The sequence below is a fragment of the Rhinolophus sinicus genome, linkage group LG05 (assembly GCF_036562045.2).
Source record: "Rhinolophus sinicus isolate RSC01 linkage group LG05, ASM3656204v1, whole genome shotgun sequence".
Taxonomy (NCBI): Eukaryota; Metazoa; Chordata; class Mammalia; order Chiroptera; family Rhinolophidae; genus Rhinolophus; species Rhinolophus sinicus.
Genome location: NC_133755.1, coordinates 77,359,577 through 77,382,370, shown reverse-complemented (window position 1 = coordinate 77,382,370; position 22,794 = coordinate 77,359,577). Strand labels below are relative to the sequence as shown.

General features: G+C 42.9%; 1 pseudogene; it reads left to right on the top strand.

Moving 5' to 3' along the window:
- Nucleotides 1-17,556: 17,556 nt before the first annotated feature.
- LOC109437332 (mitotic spindle assembly checkpoint protein MAD2A) lies at nt 17,557-18,264 on the top strand (annotated as a pseudogene).
- Nucleotides 18,265-22,794: the final 4,530 nt, after the last annotated feature.

The window sequence follows — 22,794 nt, the reverse complement described above, 5'->3', positions numbered from 1 at the left end:
AGAAAACCCTACTTCACCATTTCACACCCCTCCAGGGAAGCGAGGGAGGAAAAATATTTTAAAAAGGAGAAAATGCCTGGAAAGCCCTGTGGCCTTTCCCAGAGTGTACGTGATTCTCCAAATGTCTGGCTTCTCCCAGCAGCACGGTCTGGGGGCAGGTACCTGGCCTGACCCCCAGTAGCATCTCAGGGCCTGGCAGGCCCTGGCTGGCTGCAGGCTCCCTGGGCCGGCCGGTGTCTGGGCTGGGAAGACCAGGAACCATGGGAATGGCACCCGGCACTGATCCTCACGGAAGAGCCATGCTTCAGCTTCACTGGGCTTCTCCGTGCAGCCGTGTGCCAGGCCTGGCTCACCCGATCTGTCCCCACGCTTCACATGTCACACAGCGGCTTGTGGGCCATGGCCCAAGGCTCAGCTCCAGAGTCGGGCCATCCTGGAAAAGCCAAGGGTTTGGCTGATGCTCTCTGTGGTCTTGGGCAGGCCTCAGTTTCCCCACATTTATGTTAAGGGGTGATGCTCATTTTCAATTGCCCTAAAAACAGATATGGACTCAAGGTTTTTTGTGCAGTAATCATTTGAGAGGTGATCCCAGGAAGCAGGAAGGAGAAAGCAGGGAAGTGAGACAGGAAGCAAGGAAAGCGAGGTCACGAAGTGTCCCCAAGGCTGCTATGAGGCAGAGGCATCCATCCCTGGGGAGTGGGGCTTCCCCCCCCAGCAGAGATCATCCAGGTTTCACCCAATTGTTTGTGCATCTAGCAGGCATTTACCCTGAGGCTGCTATGAGGCAGAGGCATCCATCCCTGGGGAGTGGGGCTTCCCCCCCCCAGCAGAGATCATCCAGGGCTCGCCCAATTGTTTGTGCATCTAGCAGGCACTTACCCGGTGCCGAGCTGTGCACGGTCTCACCAAGGACAGACAAAGCAACTGAGAGATGTCCCGTTCTGAGTCCTAGCCAGGGCCTAATTCTGACTTCCAGAACTTTCCTCTGGGATTGAACACATGGTGTCGGTGGATCTCGACATCCTTCAGGTGAGTGGACACGTAGCTGCAGAGCTGGGTGACCCCCAGCAGAGCCACACGGCTGCTGTGCACTGCTGAGCTCACTCATTTGTCTCCTGGTTGTCTATGAGCACCTACTCCAAGCCAGACACTGTTCTAGGCCCTGGGGACACAGTGGCCCGAGGACAAACCCCTGCCCTCAGGAGCTTGCACTCCAGTCGAGACAGACAGTACACCCGTAAGCAAATGAGCAAAGACCTGAAGAGACCAAAGAACACACACAGATGGTAGTAAGCACACGAGAAGGTGCCCCACGGCACATCACCAGGGAGATGCAAACTGAAATGACACCTCCACACGCCTCCCAGCCCGGCCTCACCCCAGCACACTGACGTCACCAACTGCCGGCAGGACGTGTGGCAGCAGGGACTCTCAGTCACTGCTGGTGGGGACACAAATGGCACAGCCACTTTGGGTGACAGTCTAGCAGTTTCTTCCAAAACTGAAACACTCTTATCATATGACCCAGCAGTCACGCTCAATCATAATTTGCCCAAAGGAGCTGAAAACACATGTCCACACAAAACCCGCTCACTGATGTTTACAGCAGCTTTTTTTCGTAACTGCCAAAACTTGGAAACTACTGAGATGTTTTCAATGGGTGACGGATAAGCAAACTGGTCCAGCTAGACGATGGAATATTATAAGTGATAAAGAGAAATTCAGTGAAAAGACACAGAGGAAACTTAAATGCATATTACTAAGTGAAACAAGCCCATCTGAGAAGGCTACATACTGTGTGAATCCAAGTACGTCACGTTCTGGAAAAGGCAAAACTGAGTGGACAGTACAAGATCTGGGGTTGTAGGGTGGGAGGGGGAGGGGTGAACGCAGACGAACAGAACATTTTTAGTGCTGTGAAAACTTTCCACCGAAGTATCATATACTGACAGAAAAGTGCTCAGTGGATTTTGACTTCCGGAAAAATGGCGGAGTGAGGTCAGCCTCTGTAAAGCTCCCCTGGAATTTACAAAGAATCGAACAACAAAAACTCCACAAAGGACTCCCTGCACAGCAGACAGGCAACACGAAGAGGCCCACTACCGACTGAAATCACCTACAGGTGGGAGATTCGCACGAGTGGAGGGAGGAGGAAAGGGAGAAGTGCGGAGATGGAGCCGCGCGGGCGCAGGACGCAGACCTAGCTCAGTGCGCCGAGCTCGCTGCTTCCCGGAACCACCGCAGCTGCGGGAGATCGGACTGCTAGGGCTCCGCCAGGGCTCCACAGGGCTGAGGGGACAGCATATAACACGGCTGAACCCAACGCTCACGGCAGAGACCTCGGAGAAAAGACTGAGGGAAAAAGGCTGAAAACGGTGGTTTAAGCCCGCACTGCCGAGCAGAGAACGGAGCCTTAGGCACTGAGACTAGCCGCCCCCTCCCTCCCAGAGCTCGCCCCGCCCCCACCTGCCCGGTGCTAGAAGTGAAACAGTAGCAGTGTCAGATCAAAACAACAGAAAATTTGCTGTTTTGAGAACTGTGGGCCGCAAACACAAATTCACAGCCCAACTAGTTCCAGCAAAGGGGAGAGAGCTGTGGAAGCAGGACCAGCTGTGGTGGTGGTCGCCGCCATTGCTCTGGGCCACCTCTCACAACTCACCCCGCCCCTGACCCCACCTATCTGGGCGGATCCCTGCAGGAGTAAATAGAACTGCTGAAATATACGGGCTCTGAATCAGGAGCTGGAAGAGCTTTGGAACATCAAAAGCTCTCCGCATACCCACCAGGACACTGCGCCCTGTGACCTAGACGAACTATTAACAGAGGAGAAGCCCGTCTCCCAGGGAATCCCCCCATTGTGTGAGAAGTTGGAATAGTGCAGAGAAAACATAGCACTACTGTGTGGGAGAAGAAAAATAAGTTGCAGTTGGAGAAATAATAAAACATTCTACCAACAAGTACTGGCAAACAAAAGAAAGACCGCTTTCTATCAACCTGTTGCAGAAGTCACTCCTGTAGATGTCTAGGAAGAGAAATAGTAAACCAGTAATCGCCATGAATAACCAAGGCAACAAGATAGCTCAGAAAGAAAGTGAAAATCTCCAGAGAAGGCACTTAAAGATACAGAAATATGTGACTTAAATGACAGAGAATTCAAGATTGCAGTTCTGAAAAAACTCAACGAGATACAAGAAAACACAGATAGGCAGTTAAAGGAACTCAGAAACTCAATCAAAGAACAGCATGAGCATTTTACAAAAGAGATTGAAATCTTAAAAAAGAACCAAATAGAATTTCTGGAGATTAAGAACTCAATAAAAGAAATTAAGAATGAAATAACCAGCTTAGGTAGTAGAGTTGACCAGATGGAGCAAAGAATCAGTGACATCGAAGATAGAAACCTGGAAATGACACAAATTGAAGAAGAAAGAGACTTGAGACTTCAAAGAAATGAAAGAACTCTACAAGAACTTTCTGACTCCATCAGAAACAACAATATAAGAATAATGGGCATACCAGAAGGAGAAGAAAGAGAGAAGGGAACAGAGAATATATTCAAACAAATTGTCGATGAGAACTTCCCAAATTTGTGGACAGAACTGGACCCTCGAATCCAAGAAGCAAATAGAACACCTAGTTACCTCAATCCCAACAGACCTTCTCCAAGGCACATTGTATTGAAGCTGTCTAAAATCAACGACAAAGAAAGAATCCTCAAGGCAGCCAGGGAAAAGAAGACGGTAACTTACAAAGGAAAGCCCATTAGATTATCATCAGATTTTTCAGCAGAAACTCTACAAGCCAGGAGGGAGTGGAAGCAAATATTCAAACTATTGAAACAGAGAAACCATGAGCCAAGAATAATATATCCAGCAAAGGTATCCTTTAGATATGAAGGAGGAATAAAGACCTTTCCAGACATACAGAAGCGGAGGAAATTTTCTAATACACGACCTGCACTACAAGAAGTACTAAAGGAGGCTATTCGACCACCATCAACAGGGACAATTTGTGGCAACCACAACTCAAAAAAGGGGGAGAGTAAAGGCCTGAACCGGAATATGGGAATGGAGAAAGTAAGCGTGCTGAAGAAAATGGAATACTCTAAATATCAAACTTTCTTGTAAATAAACTTAACGGTAACCACTCAAAATAAATCCAGAATTGAAATATATACTGAAATAAAAGAAGAAACAGAGGAAACATCATAGAATACCACCACACAGAAATAATAGACAACAACAAAAAGGCACAGAAACAATGGAGTCACAACCTTACCAGAAAACTAAAGATAGAATGACAGGAAATCCTCACATATCAATAATCACCCTACATGGAAATGGACTGAACTCACCAATAAGAAGGCACAGAGTAGCAGATTGGATCAAAAAACTAAACCCAACCATATGCTGTCTCCAAGAGACACATCTCAGCTACAAGGACAAGCATAGACTCAAAGTGAAAGGGTGGAAATTGACACTCCAAGCAAATGGTACCCAGAGATAATCAGGTGTAGCCATAATGATATCAGATGAAACAGACTTCAGGGTGAAAATGGTAACAAGAGAGAAAGATGGACATTTCATACTGGTTAAGGGGACTGTACAACAAGAAGACATAACAGTCATCAATATTTATGCCCCCAATCAGGGAGCACCGAAATACACCAAGCAACTACTAACAGAACTAAAGGGAGAAATTGACCAACACAATTATAATAAGGGACTTAAATACATCATTGACAGCTATGGATAGATCATCCAAACAGAAAATAAATAACGAAATAGTAGCCCTAAATGACACATTAGATGAAATGGACATAATTGACATTTATAGAGCACTTCATCCTAAAACATCAGACTATACATTCTTTTCTAGTGTACATGGAACATTCTCAAGGATAGACCATATATTGGGACATAAAATCAGTCTCAACAAATTTAAGAAGATTGAAATCATACCATGCATATTCTCTGATCACAAGGCTTTGAAATTGGATATCAACTGTAAAAAGAAAGCGGAAAAACACAAATACATGGAGATTAAATAACATACTTTTAAAGAAGGACTGGGTCAAAGAAGAAATTAGAGGAGAGATCAAAAGATACATAGAAACAAATGACAATGAAAATACATCCTACCAAAATTTTTGGGATGCAGCGAAAGCAGTTTTAAGAGGGAAATTTATCTCATTACAGGCCTATCTCAAGAAACAAGAAAACTCCCAAATAAATAACCTCATGTTACACCTTAAAGAACTAGAAAAAGAAGAACAAGTAAAATCCAAGGTCAGCAGAAGAAAGGAAATAACAAAAATTAGAGCAGAAATAAATGAAATAGAGAACAAAAAGACAATAGAAAAATTAATATGACAAAAAGCTGGTTCTTTGAAAAGATTAACAAAATTGACAAACCCTTGGCTAGACTTACTAAGATAAAAAGAGAGAAGACACTGATTAACAAAATCAGAAACCTAAAAGGGGAAGTTATCACGGACACCACAGAAATACAAAGGATCATCCAAGAATACTATGAAGGACTATATGCCACCAAATTCAACAACCTAGAAGAAATGGACAAGTTCTTAGAAACATATAGCCTTCCAAGGCTGAACCATGAAGAACTGGAAAATCTAAACAGACCGATCACCAGTAACGAAATTGAATCAGTCATCCAAAACCTTCCCAAAAGCAAAAGTCCGGGACCAGATGGCTTCACTAGTGAATTCTACCAAACCTTCAAAGAGGATCTAATACCAATTCTGCACAAACTCTTCCAAAAATTGAAGAAGAGACAGTACTCCCTAACTCATTTTATGAGGCCAACATTACCCTGATACCAAAACCTGGTAAGGACAGCACAAAAAAGAAAACTACAGACCAATATCTCTAATGAATACCGATGCAAAAATCCTAAATAAAATTCTAGCAAATTGAATAAAACAATGCATTAAAAGATTATTCATCACGACCAAGTGGGGTTCATCCCAGGGTCACAAGGATGGTTCAACATCCACAAATTCATCAATGTGATACATCACATAAACAAAATAAAGGACAAAAATCATATGATTATATCAATTGATGCAGAAAAAGCATTTGACAAGATACAACATCCATTTATGATTAAAACACTTAATAAAATGGGTATAGAAGGAAAATACCTTAACATAATAAAGGCCATATATGACAAACCCTCTGCTAATCTCATAATTAATGGAGAAAACGTCAAGCCCTTTGCTCTACGTTCAGGAACACGACAGGGATGTCCCCTATCACCTCTGCTTTTCAACATAGTGTTGGAAGTCCTTGCCAGAGCAATCAGGCAAGAGAAAGAAATAAAAGGCATTCAAATTGGGAATGAAGAAGTTAAATTATCACTCTTTGCAGATGACATGATGCTATATATAGAAAACCCTAAAGACTCCACCAAAAAGCTATTAGAAACAATCAACGAATACAGTAAAGTTGCCGGCTACAAAATCAACGCACAAAAGTCCATTGCCTTCCTATATACTAACAATGAAATCTCAGAAAAAGAAATACAAAAAACAATTCCTTTTGCAATTGCAGCAAAAAGAATAAAATACCTAGGAATAAACTTAACCAAGGATGTGAAAGACCTATATGCTGAAAAGTATAAGACATTTTTGAAAGAAATTGAAGAAGACACAAAGAAATGGAAAGACATTCCGTGCTCATGGATTGGAAGAATCAACATAGTTAAAATGGCCATATTACCCAAAGCAATATACAGATTCAATGCAATCCCCATCAAAATCCCAATGGCATATTTTAAAGAAATAGAACAAAAATCATCAGATTTGTTTGGAACCACAAAAGACCCCGAATAGCCAAAGCAATCTTAAGGAAAAAGAACAATAATGGAGGTATCACACTTCCTGACTTTGGCTTGTACTACAGGGCTACAATAATCAAAACAGCATGGTATTGGCAGAAAAACAGACACATAGACCAATGGAATAGAATTGAGAACCCAGAAATAAAACCACATAAATATGGACAGATAATTGTTGACAAAGAAGCTAAAAACATACAATGGAGCAAAGACAGCCTCTTCAATAAATGGTGCTGGGAGAATTGGATAGCCACGTGCAAAAGAATGAAACTGGACTGCTATTTGTCACCATGTACCAAAGTTAATTCAAAATGGATCAAAGACTTAAGCATAAGACCTGACACAATAAACTGCATAGAAGAAAACATAGGTACTAAACTTATGGACCTTGGGTTCAAAGAGCATTTTATGAACTTGACTCCAAAGGCAATGGAAGTAAAAGCTAAAATAAATGAATGGGACTATATGAAACTTAAAAGCTTCTGCACAGCAAAAGAAACCATTGACAAAATAAAGAGGCCACCAACTGAATGGGAGAAGATTTTTGCAAACAGTGCCTCCGATAAGGGGCTAGTATCCAGAATATACAAAGAACTCATGCAACTCAAGAACAAAAAAATAAACAACCCAATTGAAAAATGGGCAGAGGACTTGAAGAGACATTTCTCCAAAGAGGACATACAAATGGCAAATAGACATATGAAAAAATGCTTAACATCACTAATCATCAGAGAAATGCAAATCAAAACCACAATGAGATATCACCTCACCCCAGTCAGAATGGCTATCATCAACAAGACAGATAGTAACAAGTGTTGGAAAGGCTGTGGAGAAAAAGGAACCCTCATACACTGTTGGTGGGAATGCAGACTGGTGCAGCCGTTATGGAAGGCAGTGTGGAGGTTTCTCAAAGAATTACGAATAGAATTGCCATATGACCCAGCAATCCCTCTCCTGGGTATCTACCCAAAAAATCTGAAAACATTTAGAGATAAAGACACGTGTGCTCCAATGTTCATTGCAGCTTTGTTTACGGTGGCCAAGACATGGAAACAACCAAAATGTCCTTCGATAGATGATTGGATAAAGAAGTTGTGGTATATATACACAATGGAATACTATTCGGCGGTAAGAAAAGATGATATAGGAACATTTGTGACAACATGGATGGATCTTGAGAGAGTAATGCTGAGCGAAACAAGTCAGACAGAAAAAGCAGAGAACCATGTGATTTCACTGATATGTGGTATATAAACCAAAAACAACAAAAGAACAAGACAAACAAATGAGAAACAGAAACTCATAGACACAGACAATAGTTTAGTGGTTGCCAGAGAGTAACGGGGGCGGGGGGTGGGGGGGTGGGAGATGAGGGTAAGGGGGATCGAATATATGGTGATGGAAGGAGAACTGACTCTGGGTGATGAACACACAATGGGATATATAGATGATGTAATACAGAATTGTACATCTGAAATCTATGTAATTTTACTAACAATTGTCACCCCAATAAATTTAATAAAAAAAAAAAAAGTGCTCAGTGGATTGTCATTCTCATTTCAGTAAACATCCTCACATAACCATGTCTGGGTGCTGACACGTGGCTTGGAAAGGTTACAGGGTGTTCCATTATTTCTGTGGTCAGTGCCATGCTGCTGGATACTCAGTCTGTAAAGCTATTCCAAATAACAGTAACATTCCTAAAAACACACTCAGGAGTGTTCAGGAGGAAGATGCCATCTTAGTAGATATCAAATTCCTTCTCCTGATTTTGTTTCTCTTTTCTAAACAGAGGGTCGGTTGTTGGGCTGTTCTCATTCTGAAAGTACACACGTTCCAGACGTGGAAGAGAGCCCTCCTGCCGGCCTTTCAGGGAAGGTGTAATTCTTGAGGCACCTGGCTCCAGCAAACAGGCATTCTCCTCCCTCTGACTCAGACACAAGATCTTCTAGGCCAAGAGAGGACCTGCCCCTCTTGGGCACTGACCTCTGGAGATTAAATGTCACCTGGTGCGTAGGGTTGCGGCATCCCTGAAGTCAAACATTTTGGCTAACACGAGTTAGGCACATCCAGGCACTCAGGTATGTACGCATGACCAGGTGACACCCATGCAACTCAACCAGACACCCAGGAAGCCTAAGGAGCCAGACCACGTCCAGACCACCAGAGTGTGGGTACAGCTTTGCACACCGGTGCACGCACCAGGCACGGGTTCATTGCTACCTGTTCTCTTCTGCACTGCTCTGAAAAGTTCTGCTGCAGGATGGCTGGAACACAGAAAATGGACATGCAGCCCACGGCCCCAGTGGGACCAGGGACTTCCCAGGTCTCTTGTCCATGTGCTTGGCAGCCACGACTCAGCTGGTGCCCTTGTCACCCTCCCAGGAACGAGGCCACAGGCAGTCCTTGAAATCTACACACCAGCTCCTCACAGTTTGCGAGGGGGTGACACTGGCAACCAGGCCTTCTAACATGGTCCTATTGATGTAGGTGATGTTGGATCTGCTGGCAGTTTCTGAGTGTGGGCCGGGATCGTGTCTCGTGAGGCCGAAGAATGGAAACATGGACCAGGGAGAGGCAAAAAGTTTTAAAAATAGGATAGTTTATTACAGGCCGGAGAAGAGGTTTCAGCTCCCGAGTGGGAAGGGGTCCCGAATGTGGGGTGCCCCATGACTGAGGCAAAAGCTCTTACTTTTATACCTTCCCTTGCCTGCTTGGGGAAGGGGAGCTGTTTGGAGAAGGGAACTGTTTGAAGAAGGAAACTGGCGCCTTCTAAAGAAATTCGTCCACCAGGTTGGTTTTGCTTGCCCATCCTAAAGGAATTAGCAAAGGAACCCACTCTTATCTATCAGATCTGCTCCATTTGTCAGGCCAAAAGGAATTTTATGATTTACCTCAAGGCCTTGTTACATTATGTCCTGGAGCAAAGGAGTGATTTCAAAACCTGGAGTTTTAGGATATGGCTATGTTTTCTTTATCTTACCAGGGACCTACCTATCTACTTAACAATCATACTCACTAACTTGTGTCACTATCTGACTTAACAGTGCCTCCTCACGGGCAACATTTGTTCATTCTGGAAACAGGGCATGATGTTGGCTAATTCAGCCTCATCAGCATGCATAAGATCAAATTAGATTTGATCAGATGACATGAGATGACATCAAATCAAATTAGGCATTTTTGAAAATCTGAGTTAACATTGAAGGCTGCCCCCACAAATAAATTTTCAGAAAATGAGCCATAGCTACGGAGCAGCTACTCAAAGCCTGATGGCTTATAGCTGAGACCCTCTTGTAAACTCCCCTCCCATGGCTCGTGTCACATCTCTTGCCACGTGGTGATCGACCCCAGGCTGGCCTCACATCCATGACCTGCGGGTGTTTTCAGCACACACAGATGGGCTCCTGGCATGGAGCTGGAATAAAGAGCTTGGCATCTGAACCCAGACATGATCTCTAAGGGGATCCCTCCTGCAGAGCACAGTGGCTTAGGTGTGTGTCACGGGAGTGGAAGCTGTCCGCGGTACTGAAGCGACCCCAGGCGTCCCCCTACCCTACCTCCTCCTGCCACAAAGGGCTGGACAGTCCAATACAGGCACACCTCGTTTTGCTGAGCTTCACAGACATCATGTCTTTACAAACTGAAGGTTTGTGGCACTCCTGTGCCAGCTTTACAACAGGCTCAGGTGACGATTTGCATTTTTTAGCAATAAAGTATTCTTTAATGAAGGTTGTGCATTTTTTGACATACTGCTATCGCACACTTAATAGACTACAGTATAGTATAAATATAACTTAATGCACTGGGAAACCAAAAAATTAATGTGACTTGCTTTATTCAGTGTATTGCAGTGGTCTGGAGCCAAACTGCAATATCTCTGAGGCATCACAACGCGATAATCCTTCACACACACTAGAAAGGCTATAGTACAAAAATAAATAAATAAAAATAACAAGCATCGGCAACAATGTAGAGAAACCGGAATGCTTAAACATCACTTGTGGAAATGTCAAATGATTCAGCCTAGCTATATAACAGTTCAGTATTTCTTCAAAAAGAAAAAAAAATTACCACATGGCTCAACAACTACTCCTAGATACATATTCCAAGGAACTGAAAATAGGTATTCAAACAGAAACTTGTACACAAATATCCATAGCAGCATCTTCACAATAGCCCAAAGGTACAAACAATTCAAATGTGCATCAATGAAAGGAGAAAGAAAATGTGGTAAATCCATAAATTGCAATATTATTTGGCCAGATAAAGGAACAAATTAAATGGTACAGCCACTGTGGAAATGGTATGGCAGTTCCTCAAAACTTAAAGATAGAATTAATGTATGACCCAGCAATTCCACTTCAGGGCATATACCCCAAAGTTTTGAAATTAGGGACGCAAACAGATTATGTGTACACCCGTATTCATAGTGGATTCACACTAGCCGAAAGGTGGAAGCCACCCAAGTGTTTATAGATGAACGAATGGACAAAATGTGGTATATACGAGGGGACTAGTATTCAGCCTTAATATCTAAGGAAATTCTGGCGGGGGTTACCACATGGCTGAATGTGGTCCCTTGTTGTCCCTTGAATGAGTTGTCATTTTGATCTAGGTTCTCCAAAGGCCCAGAGAAAACGAGTGATGTTTCTTCTGGTCTGGATATTCTATGAGCTGAGAACTCACACTGGTGTCTTCTCTGTGAAATACACAAGCAGTTGTGTCACTTTTATGCTGTAGGACAGCAGTTGAAACTGCAGAATCCTGAAACTAAAAGCATTAAAATTCAGATGCCCTTTCTCTACCTTTAGAATTAAAGCTGTAGATGAGCCATGTTTTATATTAAGTGTGTAACTAAAATGTTTTTAAAAACTTTCCCCTTTCTTAAGAGTATCTCAGTTATCACTGAGAGGTGAAACCATCATTTCAATGGCCACACTAAGTACACATCAGTTGCCAAGAAACATAGGAAAAGCAGACATTGTGTTCACAGATATTAACATTAAAAGTTTAACATTTTCCAAGTCCAAAAAGAATAAACGACCCATGCTCCCTGCTCCCTGCATGGGGTTCATCAGTGACAGTTTCCATGGGAGTCACAGAAAGACCACAGAGCATTTTACAATGAACATGCATTGGGTCCTATTCGCCCCCTGTGCACTGAGTTGTGTGTGGGATACTGGCAGCAGTGACTGGAACTTATTTACTATAATGAAAGGACGAGGCAGTGTTACTGCATATGGGGCCCGGGTCTGCAGACATCCCATCACCCACTCCTCCCACTGCATGCCTCTGTTGTAAGGGTGAGACTCAGGGAATCAATACCACAGGTAGACCTAGCTACTTTGCAGTGTGATTCACAGCACAGGTCGCTATCTAGCCACCTGTAATTAAACCTAGTTACTGATCCATCCTGATACTCAGCTGTTTTCTCTTTGTTTCTCCCCTCAATGATTAACTGTTTGTTCCCTTTCTCAAGTAAATCCATACCTCATTAACTAACATCCTAACCTGGGAAAGAGCAATTTCTTAATCATCAGGCACCCGGATACTGGAATGCAATTTACAACTTCTTGCAGTTTTTTACTGGTAATGCATTTGAGTCCCAGGCCACTATGGCTAAGTCCTAGTTTGGAGTCCGGACATAACATCATCTTCAAACAGACCAGACCCCAGGAAGGATGTCAGCCCTCAAAACCTGCCTGACCCACTCCTCCTTTCCTACATAAGAAAAAGCTAACCTGAAGTTAGGTGCAGCTGTCCACCCTCAGACACTGGACTCTGCCCCGGCGACTAGCCCTCACCCCAACCAACACCCCTCTCCCGTGTTTCTCTCCTTCCTACCAGAGGCAGCCGTCATTGTTGGACACTGCCCTGGGCATTCTCTCTCTGCCCTAACTGTTGTAAAAACTTGCTTTGTGGAGTCTGTGAATGCTTTCACCTTTTGTAAATGCCACGCCACGACACCTATCTGTCCACATGGCTAACTTTGGAAATATGCGTATTTTTACAACATGTACATTCTCAGTTCTCCTGTCTTATTTAGGTTGTACGTGTCATTACATCTGATATTCATGGAACTACAGTGCGATGAAAAAGATTTCTGTAACAATATCCCCTAAAAATATTACCCTGCTGAGTGGGATGACTTATATCTCACATTAGTGGGCGTTCATTCAATTTATAGGACCTTTCAAACAAGTACACGTTTACTAAAGTAAGGTGCATAAAGGCCCAACTAGCATAAAAATAAGGATAAGTTGAAATCAATACATTAACCATGAACCTGATCGTTTATTCCTATCAAATATTATGAACTGTATGTAATTGCAGCTGTTGTACTTTTAGACGACTGGCATGTGTGAATTCCCCATGCGTGTAGGTTAAAATTTGATTTTATCTTACTATACTAATCTGATTCTTAATTTCATGATTAGCTCAGCTAGAAGAAGGTGTTCTTATAGGCAGAGAGAACAGTGCCTCAGGGAGAGACCGGAGGAAAGGAAGGAAGATGCAGGTGAAACAAAGAAAAGAGAGATGAGATCACTCCTCAGAAATGCTACAGCTACAGCCAATTGTAATGGGTTATAACACTATTAGCATTGCAGGTGGGGAAAAATCTCCACCCCTGCGTCCTCAGGACAATTCCTACAAGGAAATCCCTCTTCCTGATGGGAGGGAGTGGTCAGCAGAGACGCATCCTGGGAACGCCCTGGAAATGCCTTGGGCTCACCTGTGACTCCACTCCTGAATGTTTTGCACTCTCATTCAAATATAATCCTAAATTTTCTTTGTTCCAGCACAGTCGCTCTCCTCCTGAGCCTGTGCACTCCTGCATTTTGGGAACATATTTTCTTTTTAAAAATAAATCCTCGGCCTGCTTGCCTTTGTTCACAACGAGTTGTTCCTACATCCTGGAATGCCTTCCTGTGATGACTCTGACCTGCTCTCCAATAACACACTTACTAGGTTAGAGCAAAAGAAATAATTGGTAAGCCCCCACAGTATTGAGGGAGCCTGCGAGGAGAATTACTGGCCTGGGCACTGCTAGCTCCTGGCAGCCACTGCAGCTGGCAAGGACGTCTCCTGGCAGAGGTAAGCGGTGTTTTTGTTCACCCTGTGAGCCTTTCTGGTGTATTTCTGCAGGGTTTGAGAGAATTTAGAAGTGCTGCATGTCCTTTTCCCCTCCTCTACATGTAGACTGGCAAGAAAATATATTTGTGAATCTAGCTTCTCAAGAGTAGTGACTCACAGGTTTTCTTCATTGAACCTTCCCTCCCAGAGATGGTCATTTTTTGTGTCTCTGTGTCTCTTGTGTCATTTGTCCTGACAAGGAAATACCACAGGGACAGAAAGCCTTTGGCTTCCTTGGTTACGCTGTAAAAAGGCTTTTTGGTTTGAGCAGCTATTAAAATCCTACCATCAGTGGCCAGAGTATGGATCCTTTGAACTGGAAAAACTTCTAAATTGGAAAATGTGTTAGAGAACTCTCATAACAAAGCTGGTTTTTTGGAACCTAGAGAAAGACCACATGTTTAATACAAATGGGTACAAGGAAATTTAACTATTCTTAAGCTTTTGAATTAGTTCTTCAGCTTCTTGGGTCTTAATAGACGCTAATATCAACATTAGATTTAAAAAAGGCAGAAGAGAAAATCAAGAGATGTGTAAAATGTTAAAAATCTTTATAGAGATTTAAGATTTTGAGAACTGGTATATTGAAACCGGCTTTAAAGGATTTAATAACCAATCAGAAACTTGAGTAAAATGGAAGCTGCTTTTTCAGTCCGATAGAAGTGAAAAAGTCTCAGCATCACCCCAGGGCCCTCTGCCAAGTAGATCTGAAATGGATACAGAGCCCACAACTGCCCCAGACCCGCTAAGGTAAATAAAATAAAAATTTCAAAAGGGGCAGTTTTCACAATACAAGCCTCCCTCATCCTGCCCGGCTCCCCTTGTCCTGCCTCCTTAAAGGCTGTGAAGCACAAATAAAACCTGAGCACAATCCCCTTAGCAGTAGACAGGAAGAGTCCATGCAGGAGCCTCACAAAACTTTACCTGCCATGTGTGTGTGTTCAGCTTTTCCTGAATTACCTGTAAATCTCCCATTTTTACCTCTAAAGCCTAAGAGCCCACTGCCACCGTGTCTAAAATGTCATATTTACCTGATTTCTCCTCACTGTCTTTGGGAATTTGTGTGTGTGTGTGTGTGTGTGTGTGTGTGTGTGTGTGTGTGTGTGTGAATTCTAGGTGCTCATGTATTACAATTCCTGGGCTCTGTCAGCAGTTGGGCAGAAGTTAGCAGGGGTGCGAGGCCTTTGTCTGCTTTCTGAATTTAGATCGGCAGAAAAAATATCTGTGCAGCAACTTCCTGCACCTGGAGACTCTAGGGTTTTCTTTATTCATTCCTCCCAGAGATGTTCTTTGTTTCTTGTGTCTGTGTCTTGCGTGTCTTTGCCCTAAGAAGGAACTCCCACGGGGACAGAACACAGGCGCAGGGCCCCGTAAGCCTGTCGTCAGAGCCGGCCCCACTGGCTGGGGAGTTAAGCGATTCTCTCCAGACCGGCGTCTGCGGAGACAAACTTTGCTGTGGGTCCCTCTGTAAAAATCTCTGTAGGTTTTTCTTTCCTTTTCGTTCTGTGTCCCAGGAGCTTGGCTTTGTGACCGAGGAAGCTAATCCTCTCCGGTCCCCACCATCGGCCAGGTGCACTTACTCCATTGGGCCTGGTGGCCAGTGGGAGAAGCTGGGGTTCCCAGTGTGCCTCTGCCTGGCTGTGCCAGCTTCCAGGGGAGTGTGTGCTGACGGGCCTCTGCCTATAAGGGGCATCTGTCCCCCCAGCCTTCCTTACCCTTTAGTGCTGGACAGATCCCGGTTCAGTAGCATCTGCTGGGGCCACAGATTAGTGGGTTTGGGGCTGGAGGTGCCTCCCATTTTGTGGGAGACCTGAGACACCCTGTCCACCCCATTGTCCCTACTGCCTGTGTGACGAAGTTCTGTGCTTTCTCTGACTGTCTTTGGGGGTGACCCTTTGGCTCTGGGAGGGCTGCTTCCTCTGCACTCTGTATGAAGGGGCCTCTGGCTTCCTGGCCTGAGCTGTAAAGAGGCTGGTTGGTGTCTCACTATTTAGACCTCAGTGTCCATGTGCAGATGATGGGTCCTTGGAATGGGGAAAACTTATAAATTTACGTTGTGTTATAGAGCTCTTGTGGCAACCAACTGTTTTTTGGTAAAACATCTTGTGTGTTCTCTATAGTTGTTACTAATTCTGTCAATTTGTGATCCCTGGGTGAAACCAGTTTGTGTGTGTGTGGTAAGATGTTTCGTATCTGTGGAGGGTGTTACCAGCTTGTGATATTTGATTGGCTTGAACAAGTTAAATGCTTATATAAAGTGAGAAATAAAATAAAAGCTAACCCAAATACTTTATGATCTGGTGAAATATTTGATAGTAAAGCTGGTTTTAGTTTGATTTGATTACAAAGTCATGCGTTTGAAAATTTTGAACATAAAATACATTTTTTTCTAACTGGGTTTATAAAAATTAGTTCTCTGTTAAAAATATGTCAAGAAAATAGCTTAGGTAATTACTGACTTTGAAATATTAGTAAACATGCCTTCTGCCACATTAAAATTTTTGTGCTAAGAGGAAACGAATTTCTAGAAATGATGGAATATGTTCATAATTGCATCAAGCTAAAGAATCCTGGTGTAGCTGCATGATTGGTCACTTAGTTTTCACTGCTGATTCAGATGGACATTTGAATTGTTTATGTCTCTGCTATTGTGAACGGCGCTTCTGTGGATTCACGTAACAGACTTTCACCCCCTGTTTTCAATTTTGGGGGTATATTTCTAGAAGTGGATCTGTTGAGCCACCTGGGCACTTTTTTGTGGGGTGGAAATTTCAAAGTGTTGTATGCAGAGGCCACACCATTGTACTTTTTCACGTTCAATGTTTAAGGGTTCTAATTTCTCTACATTGTTGCTGCTGTTTGTTAGTTTTAGTTTCTGGATTACAGCCATTCTGGTACATGTGAGGGGGGATCACACTGTGGTTTTAATTTGCATTTGCATCAGGACTGAGGATGTGGAACATCTTACTGTGCCTGTTGACTATTTGCATGTCTCATCTGTAGAAGGTTCTATTCAGGTCTATTTTACAATTTTAGTCATTTGTCCTTTTTTTTGTTCATGAGTTGTAAAAGTTCTTTGTCTCCTGGATAACAGACTGTTATTAGATATATAATGTATACCTATTTGGTTCCATTTTATGGCGTGTCTTTTCACTTTCTGGATTGCTTATTTTGATGCATGCATGTTTTTAATTTTGAGGAACTCCAATGTATCTTTTGTTGTTGTAGCTTGTATGTGGTGTCATATCTAAGAAACCATCGCTAATCCAAGGTTGTGAAAATGTCTCTCCACGTTTTGTCTGAGAGTTTATACTTTTACTGCCTATATTTAAGCCCTTCATGTATTTTAAGTTTTGTGTGTGGTATGAGGTTGGGGTCCAATTTCATTTCTCTTCATTTGGATGGTCATTTGCCCAGCACCATTTGTTGGAAAACCCTTCTTTGCCCAATGTCACATTGTCTGCCCTTTATCAAAAATCAATGGGCATACATGGCAGGGAGCTGCTGTGAGCCCTGCGTTCACCCTCTGTGAGTGGGCATGCCCCGTCTGTGGGTCTGGACATGGCCCTGCAGCTCTCCCCACAGTAAGCCACCATCCTGCATGGGAGCCGTAAAACTGTGGCTGAGTTCTTATTTGACATCAACAACATGTTAGAATATAACATGCGTGGCATGTGTCCACCTGAAACCTTTACTCCAATGCAGAAATGTGGGCTCACCCTTGCCTGTGACTACTCATCCTGAACTCATGAAATACCTAAATAATGTGGTGGAACAACTAAAAATTTCATTATAGAAGAGTTCAGTTCAGAAACTGGTGGCAGTCCTCTCAAATATTGAAAGGGGTGAGGTCCTTAAAAGATGATAATTTGATATTGATTGTGACAAGACTGCCAAAAATGACAGTACACTCAGAGAAAAGAATCAGAAATCTCTCCAGAATGAAATTCGTTCTGTGCTCAGACAGATCACAGCTACAATGACATTTCTGCCTCTGTTGGAAGTTTCTTGTTTATTTGATCTACTTATTTATAAAAAGGTTAGGTTGTGCCTGAAAAATGGGAAGAGTCAGGACTACAGTTGATTACCAATTGTGAGCAAGTCTGCCTTCCTGCCTCACTACCACTACCACAGAGTAAACAGCATGGTGGCCCACAGAATCCCTGGAAATGACTGAAGATGAGAACACTAACGTAAATCCTCAGATGTGCTTCTCCTGAAACCAAGTCAACTGTAGTTCATATATTTTATTGCTTAACTTTTAGATGGGGGAAAACTTAACATACTTTACAGGACCGTGCATGATTGTCCCATTTTGGGGGTATCTGTTTGACTTTCCAGGGTGTTGCTATAATTTTTTGCTCAGTGTTTGAAATAGAGACCCTGCAGATTACTTCGGCCTTGTAATGTCAATTCCTTGGAGGTGGTAACTGTAGATAGGAAAACTTTTGGTATGAAACGAAATGCCATCCCAAATAACAACTTTTGGTCAAGTGACTTGACTCAGAATACAGGTAGGGAGTTATTTATATATGAAACACAACAAAAGAAGTCTGAATACTCAGAATCTTTGTTTAGGTCCTAAAGTATCTGATAATATATAGGTAACAAAATATTGCTATTAAGTCCTTTTGACATTTATTTCATTTGTATAGTAACCGTACTGAAAAAAGTCTCCAATTATTGGATTGTAATTTATATCAGTTACACTTACAAAACTAATATTTCTAATGTTTAAATCCTGGTGATAGAGCACTTTTAGAAATGTCTTTCTGGGGGTGACCTGTTAGCTCACTTGGTTAGAGCGTGGTGCTGCTAACACCGAGGTTGCCGGTTCAATCCCCACATGGGCCACTGTGAGCTGCGCCCTCCTTACCAAAAAAAAAAAAAAAAAAAAAAAAAAAAGGAAAAGGAAAAGAAAAAATAGAAAAAAAAGTGTCTTTCTGTGTTTTATAAAATAAAGCTGTAACTGACAATGATAAATAAGTTAAATGTGTATGTTTAAAAAAAAAAACTCTACTGACTTAAACAGACAGGTTTATTTCTGGGCCCTCAATGCAATTCCATTGATCTCTATGTACATCTCTATGCCAGTGTCTCCATGTTTTCCTTACTGTGGCTGTGTACTAAGAATTACATTTGGGAAGGGTGAGCCTCCAACTTGATTTGGTTTTTGAAGATCCTTATGGCTCTTTTCTTCCCTGGAAATTTGCTGTGAATATTAGGATCAGCTTGTGCATTTTTCCACAAAGGCCTTGGGGCCTTTTCACAGGAATGACCCTGAATCCTTACATCGCGTCTGTTTTGTTGCCATCCTAACAATTTCCATCACCATGGGATGGCCTCACATTTATTTAGGTAGGTTTCTTTAATTTCTTTCAGCAAAGAAAGACATTATGTTTTGTCATTTTCAGTGTAGAAGCCTTGCACTTTTATTAAAACTGTTCCTAAGTATTTTATCAACATTGATTTTATTTAAAATGGAATTGGTTTCTTAAATTCTTTTTTAGATTATTCCTTGCTAGTGTATACAAATAAAACAGATGTCTGTGTATTGATATTTTGTCATTTAACTTTTTTTTTTTTTAAGTGGTGAAAAAGTAGTTTATTGGAAGAGATAGTACACGTCAAAGAAATAGGAGCAGGCCCCCAAGCGAAGGCAAGGCTCAAGCAGCTCAACAGAAAAAAAAAGAGACTTGTCATTTAACTTTGAGTTACTTTACTAGTAATAATAATCTTTCGTTGATTCTTTTTTGAAGTTATGTACATAAGATGTGACGTGTCATCTGTGAATAGACAGTTTCAGTTTTTCCTTTCACAGGGATGCCTCTCATTTGTTTCCTAATTGCTCTGGATCGAGCTTCTGGTACATTATTGAATGACAGTGGTGAAAGCCAGCATCCTGGCCTTGTTCCTGATTTCAGGAATAGACCTGTCATCTTAAAAAATAAGCCATGAAGCTTGCTTAAGTATTGCCTGATGTTCTTGATCACATTGAAGAAACTTCCTTTTATCCCTACTTTCTTGAGTGTTTCAATCGTGAAATAGGGTTGGGTTTTGTGAAAAGCTTTTTGTGATTGTGTGTTTTTCCTTCATACTGTTGCTGGGTATTCCATGGTTGATTTCAGTTCATTGAACAACCTTTGAATTTCTGGTGTAAACAGTTGCTTATGGTGCATGATTATTTTAATGTGAAGTTGGTTTCATAGTCCTATTTTATGGAACATTATTACATCTTTATAAGGGATATAGACCTGTATATTCTGTTTTTGTGACCTACTTCTGATTTGACTGGTGAGGGGTTATTAGTGCCCTACGGGGCTAGGGTTGGGGCTGAGGTGGAGTGTGGTGCTGAGTTAGGGGTGAAGGTTAAGATTATGGGTTACAGTTGGTTATGGTTTATGTGTATTGTTTATGGCTACATGTGTGTTATATGGTTTATGGGACTGATTATGGATTATGTTTATGGTTTATGGCTATGTGTTTTTGGTTATAGTTTATGGTTACAGTTATGGTTTACGGATATGGTTCATAGTTTGTGGTTTCTGGTGAGGTAGTCATACAACACCCTAGCCAGCTGTCCCCCCATGTCTTTCCTTAAGGAAAGAAGAGTCTGTGAGACTGTGCCTTTTTGGGACTCTGTTCCATCCTTATGTTTACACCTTATGTCTCTCTGTCTGGTCCCCAAAAGATGGTTTGCAGCCAAAGACGGGTAAGATATCTCACGTGAGATACAACCTAAGCCAGGCGGAACCGAGTGGGGACCCCCAATGAGCTGTCTTAGAAAAATATGGGAAGGGGCCTTGCCTCCCCTTCCCCCTGCCTGGGAAAAGCTGTTGCCGGCTCTGCCTTTTCCCTGGCACCTGTTTATGAGAGAAGTTACAAAAACAATAAAGATCAGTTCTCTCCACTTATCTCAATGGAGCTGTTAAAATATGAGAGACTTGACCCTGAGAAGGTACATACCTTTGGTAAGACATCATGGGACCTTGTCCTTCGGCTGTTGACAGACAAAGGGTGATTGGAATAAACATTTTTCTGCTATGATGTATGAGTCTCACAAACCGTGTAAGAAGCAATGTTACTTTCTTGTATTTGTCTACCTATCAATAAAAACCTTTAGTTGGCCTTATTCTGGGCTCCAGTCCTCTGAGACTGAGCGACCCCTGGCCTTCTGAGAGATTTAACTGCATTAAGTCTCTGTTTGTTTCTTTCTTAAAAACGTAACCCAAGCTACCCCTTCTCGCACCCTCACTGCCCATGTTGTGCTGGACACAATATGGAGATAATTTAGTATTACATTGAGGGTTTAAGTTATGGTTTATACTGTTGGTTATGGTTTATGGTTGTAAGGTTTTACAGTTTATGTTAAGGTTAGATTTAGGCTTAGGGCTAAGGGTTTAGTGTTTAGGTTTTAAAGGTTAGGTTTTAGGTTTGGGGTTAGGGTTAGGGCTCAGTGATGTGGAATCTGTTGCTTTCCTGACCCAGCATCTGTTCTCTGGCCCCAGTCCAGCACCTCAGCTTCCAGGGAACTCCTCTCAGTTGCTTCCGGTCCTACCTGACATATCAGAATCGAGACTTCCTGGGTGCGGGAGATGAGGACACTGGGTGGGGACCGATCTCAGGGGAACTTCCGAACTGCTTTGTCCCCTTTCCTTCCCTGTCCCAGGAGAGGGAACTCCAGAGCAATGTGACGAGAATAAGCGGGAGGAAGAGGTCCTGGATGGCTCATTGGTTAGTATTTTCCTTATTTTAGGGTCCATTTTGTTAATGGAAATCACCCATTTCAACGCAATAGGTATATCTTTAGTTTTACTTTCTCCTCTCTTTCCAGGATTGTTATACTCAATGTACATATTGATGTATTACTATTCACTAAAATCTGTATTTTATTTAGATTCCTGCATTCAGTCTCAGTCTCAGTGCTGGCACCTCTATCTGTTAAAGCCCACACCAGACAGGTTAATGCTGATAGCTGGGGTACCTGGTGAGTGAATCGGGGTGTTATGATAGGAAATGAGACCAGGAGAAGAACATGAGTCCTGATAAAGTCTCAACACTGTGCTGACGATAGAGGCTTTACTCTCTAGCCCAAGTGAAGCTGTTGGTAGTTGTAGGCACAGCAAGTGACAAGATTAGATCCCTAACTTATTTAGAAAGATCTAGCTGGTCACAGTGTGGAGGTTGCATTGGACGAGAGAAGGACGGGAACAGAGAGACCAGTGAGAAGAGCGGTGAGAAGCGCTCTGTCCTGAGCTGAGACAAGGGCCTTGAATTTGGAGATGAGCGGGGTTTGAAGACCAGGGAGGGGCTGTGGTGAGCCCTGCCCTGTGGATGAAGCTGACACAGATGCCAGAGTCAGCACTCAGGGGACTGTGGCTGTGTGGACACCAACAGGAGAGCTCCTTCTGCCACCAGGAGATTATTTGCTAAACGCTTGATCCTTCCAGCCCATGGAGGTAGGGAAAGGACTGGGAAGAGAAGAGGGAGGGGGGTGAGGGCCCATCACCTGTGGGGCAGGAGCTGACCTGCCTCACCTCACTGATCTCACAGCCACCTGAGACGGAGCGGTTATCCCCACCTGATAGGTGAGGAGATGGACTTTCCATGTCTTTGTCTGAAGTCACACAGCTAGTACTTGGAGGAGAAAGAAGCCAGCTCTGCGCCTGTCTGAGGCTCAGGCACCCCTCCATAAGGAAAGTGTCACCCCAGGCTCCATTCTGAGCAGCCAGGAAGCTCTTGTCAGTTGTGACCTCAGAGGAAGGAAAGATGGGGAGAAGCAGACCCGTGCTCGGGGCT